The sequence below is a fragment of the Carcharodon carcharias genome, chromosome 9 (assembly GCF_017639515.1).
Source record: "Carcharodon carcharias isolate sCarCar2 chromosome 9, sCarCar2.pri, whole genome shotgun sequence".
Classification (NCBI taxonomy): domain Eukaryota; kingdom Metazoa; phylum Chordata; class Chondrichthyes; order Lamniformes; family Lamnidae; genus Carcharodon; species Carcharodon carcharias.
In genome coordinates this window covers 111,090,569-111,095,302 of record NC_054475.1, presented here as the reverse complement: position 1 = coordinate 111,095,302, position 4,734 = coordinate 111,090,569, and the positions used below count along the sequence as shown (strand labels likewise).

Sequence of the window (4,734 nt, the reverse complement as noted above, 5' to 3'; positions counted from 1 at the left end):
TAAGGGGGTCCTTCTCAGGATGGTGGCTGGTGACTAGTGGAGTTCCGCAAGGGTCAGTGTTGGGACCACAAATTTTCGCTTTATATATTAATGATCTAAATGAAGAAACTGAGGGCATTCTGGCTAAGTTTGCAGATGATACAGATAGGTGGAGGGACAGGTAGTATTGAGGAGGCGGGGAGGCTGCAGAAGGATTTAGACAGGTTAGGAGAATGGACGAAGAAGTGGCAGATGGAATACAATGTGGGGAAGTGTGAGGTCATGCACTTTGGTAGGAAGAATAGAGGCATAGACTATTTTCTAAAAGGGGAGAGAATTCAGAAGTCTGGAGTGCAAAGGAGTCCTAGTCCAGGATTCTCTTAAGGTTAACTTACAGTTTGAGTCGGTAGTTAGGAAGGCAAATGCAATGTTGACATTTATTTTGAGAGGAGTAGAATATAAAAGCAGGGATGTGCTGCTGAGGCTTTATAAGGCTTTGGTCAGACCACATTTGAATATTGTGAGCAATTTTGGGCCCCGTATCTCAGGAAGGATGTGCTGTCCCTGGAAAGGGTCGAGAGGAGGTTCACGAAAATGATCCCAGGAATGAAAGGCTTAACATATGAGGAAAGTTTGAGGACTCTGGGTCTATACTCGATGGAGTTTAGAAAGATGAGGGTGGATCTGATTGAAACTTACAGAATACTGAAAGACCTGGATAGAGTAGACATGGGGAAGATGTTTCCATTAGTAGGAGAGACTAGGACCCGAGGGCTCAGCCTCAGAGTAAAGGGAAGAACTTTTAGAACAGAGATGAGGAGAAATTTCTTTAGCCAGAGAGTGGTGAATCTATGGAATTCATTGCCACAGAAGGCTGTGGAGGCCAGGTCATTGAGTTATTTAAGACCGAGATAGATAGGTTCTTGATTGGTAAGGGAAAAAAAAGGTTATGGGGAGGAGGCATGAGAATGGAGTTGAGAAACTTATCAGCCATGATTGAATGGCGGAGCAGACTCGATGGGCCAAATGGCCTAATCTCTGCTCCTTTGTCTTATGGTCTTATGGTCTTATGGTCTTATGGTCTTGATTAGTTTCTGTGTTGAGACAATTGGCCTATGATGACACCCTGAATAATTTGGGCCTATACTCTTTGGAATTTAAAAGAATGAGAGGTGATTCTGAAGAACTTGACAGGCTACACACTGAGAGGTTGTTTCCCCAGTTGGCGAATCTAGAACACAGGGGCACAACCAAAGGATATGGGGTCAATCGTTTGTTGTAGAGATAAGGAGAAGATTTTTCACTCAGAGGAATGACTGAATCTTTGAATCATTGGAATTCTCTAACGCAGAGGGTTGTGAATGCTCCATTATTGAGTTTATTTCAGGTTGAGATAGACAGCTTTTATTTTATCTCTTAGGAAATTGAGGGATTTGTGGAGTGGGCAGGAAATTGGAGCTGAGGCAGAAGCTCATTTGTGGTCATAGTGAATGGTGGAGTGGGTCTCTGATCTACTCCTGCTTTTATTTCTTATGTTCTTATCTCTTAAAGTCAGAACAACATCCTTCAGTACCTGTCAACCACTCCCTGTAGACTTTTTCAACTTGAAATAACTCTAGAAGCATCAAACACTTGTAGAATTGAAACAACAGTCAAAAGAAATCAGCCAGTAACTAACCCATAAGTTATTGATGATCCCTTTATATCGCACTTGTGGGGGTTCCTTCCTTCTGCTGAACATATGATAAGAGAGGGAAGTAGCTGGAGTGGTAGGTTACAAAATGGCACTGCTGGTATTAAATCAGAGTTGCATGTTCACTGTACCCTCACTAATACCCTCGCCAACATGGCATCTGGTGTGATTCGCCCACAAATATGCATATAAGCTGCAATTGACATTGTGGAGATCTAAGGGCACTCATAAAAACAAATTGCAAATAATCTCAATATCTTGCCCCTGTGTGGTGGTGATACATGAGGGCAAGTATATGTCTCAGTTGCAGAGGTATGCACACGGAAGTTGACAGCCATTCCTAAATAAAGAAAAGTAGAATGACTAATACGTATTCCTTCCTCCAGAGATATAACATTTGATTTGATTCTCAGTGTCAGTATTTTCCTAAAGGTATTGTATGCTGAGCTAAGACAAAATCTTAAGGAGGTGCATTTTAGCCAAATCCTCACTCCAAAGAATACTTGGCATTTGCTTTGTGGCAATGAATTGCTTTTATTGCTAATGTTCTATTTTTTTTCACTTCTTATCAGATTGATTTTTACTTATATTATAAATTTCAAAAGGTACATTGCCTGGTCGCAGAGGATGCTTATTTTGCTTGTTTTAAATACCTAAACAGGTATGGTTAATAAATATATATGTGAATAATACATAAATTACAAATGATCATAGGTGCCATTGCTTACTACATGAATGCGATGTTTCTATTTTCCACACCAGGGGCAGAATTTTGCCCTTGGCGTGCAGGATTGGCGGGGGTGGGCGGGGGAGGTTGGCAAGCCGACCATTGGCTGCATTCGGCAGCACACCGTGATTTTACGTGGGCAGGCCAATTAAGGCCCGCCGAGCGTAAGACGCCGCTGCGGAATGAGCATGAACAGGCAGGCGGGGGCAGGCGTTCAATGTCTGCCGGTTCCAATGGTGACCCAGCAGCTGATTCAAATGCGGCCTCAGCAGCTCTTGGAAGGCTGCCATCAAAGGACACGGAAGTAATAATGGACAGCATTGCGGGTGGACACATCAGGCGGGAGGACAGGTCGGCGGGGCTGTCGGTCCGGTGTTTTTCAGATGAGTGCCTCACTGCTCTCCTGGAGGAGGTGGCAGTGAGGAGAGAAACACTTGTCCCCAGGAGCAGGAGGTAGAGGCCCCCCCACCTCACCAAAAAGGCCTGGGAGGAGGTGGCATCCAGGGTCAGCAGCCACAATGTGGTGAGGCGCACATGGGTGCAGTGCCGTAAGCGCTTCAATGATCTCCTGCAATCGGGAAGGGTGAGTACCGTGTTGGCATGGGTCACTTTGCAGAACAATTAAGATCTGCCTATATGCCCGTGGACCCCAGAGGTGTTAGAGTGTGAGTGGCAAATGTCAATGAGGCAGGAGCTGGCCAAGGGGATGAGCCCTGGCTGCTTGGACTGTGTATCTTGCAGCTCTAGAGTCACTGAATCGGCTGAGCCCTGCGATGTGTTCCTCAGGTGGGGTTGGCTAAGCTGCAATGGCATTGCAGGTAGAGAGTGGACTAATCAATGCTCCTCTGCCCTTTCAGGAGAAAACCTCCCATAACAATGCACAATGTATGTGTGGGGTGCACCACATATACTAATCCTCGCTCGCTATGAGCAGAACAGCCTGGAGCTGGAGAGGCACCATGTGCCTAGGTCAAGTGGCCGCGGAGAGGTTGGGGTGCCACAGGGAGCTAAGAGTGCAGTGCACTGAGGTAAGCATGTCAATAATTGCAACCATTCCAGTGTAGCCTCTTTATTGATGTCAGCCTCGAACCTGAAATCCCAATTGATAATGGAAAGACGAGAGCACCTTGATCCAGGTTCCAGGCACAGTAACAGTGTAATGACATCAACTGATGACATGTCCTTGTTGTTCCTTTTAGGCTCACCAGCCTGAAGGCCCACCACTGAACCCTGAGGACAATACCAATCAGAAGGCACTTATGTCACACCTGCTCTCTCAAGCAGGCACCAGCACCTCGGTGCGCACTAGATCACTGGCTACTATCTCAATGCACATTGGTGAGGGCACTTCACACTCGCATGAGCTGCAGGTGGAGGCAGGGAGTGCCCAGGGTGCTGGCAGTCACAGGACAGCTAGGGACCAGGACAATGCTCAGTCGATGGCTGTTGATGGACCTCTGAAGTTGTCACTGAGGCAGCAGATGTTGGATGTCCAGCAGGGTGTGTGGGAGGATCTGTCAGAGATACATGAGGGAATGCACGCCATGGTCTCTGTTGTGGAGGAATCCTTGCAGAGCGTGAGCACGGCGTTGACCCTCATGGCTGAGTGCACTGTCTCCTCCATGGAGAGAGCGGCCACTCTCATGGAGATGCTCCTCCAAGAGCTGAATGAGGGGTTCCGGGGATGCATTCGGTCCTGCAAGCCCTCACACCGGCAATGATCTCAGGTGGTAAGTGTCTGTATGGGAGATGGATTGGACACCCGGTATCCCAGCTAGGTGCCCATCCATCACTAGTGAGCAGGGATTGTGCTTGCTTCAGCAGCTCATATACTAAAATTGGAACGATGCAGAGAAGATTAGCATGGCCCCTGCGTAAGGATGACACGCAAATTTGTGAAGCATTTAAATTCAGAACTTGCTGCCTGTGGCCAAGCGCTCACATCGCTCCCTGGGATGAAACGCAGTTTTATTAAAGTCAATATCACCCCCAAAAAAAAATTAGTGAGCATGGAGGTCCAGAGCAACTTCATGTTGGCGCACAAGCCTCCTGTCGTCTCTGTGGGTTCCTCTCAGGGCGCTCAGCATAAGGCCAGCAGCTACTCCGCCCCTTTGCCAGTGACCATGGCATCCGATGAGGCTTTGGCAACAGAGGAGATGCCAGCTGTGGCACTGGCCACTCCCTCCCAGGCGGGGCCAGCACAGGTTCCATGGGCCAGAGTATACCTGCCAAATTCAACGAGGCCAACAGAACAGCAGAGTGAGCAGGCTGCCTCCAATGCCGGTGTCAGCGAGCGGGGTGCACCTCGACATAGCACACGCAAGTGAAAACGTAA

At 47.7% G+C, this 4,734-nt stretch overlaps 1 non-coding gene across 1 annotated transcript; it reads left to right on the top strand.

Annotated features, from left to right (window-relative positions):
• Positions 1 to 4,207: 4,207 nt before the first annotated feature.
• On the top strand, positions 4,208 to 4,314 carry LOC121282649. The gene has a single exon (XR_005944092.1). It is a non-coding gene; the product is annotated as a U6 spliceosomal RNA (small nuclear RNA).
• The last annotated feature ends 420 nt before the right edge of the window (positions 4,315 to 4,734 follow it).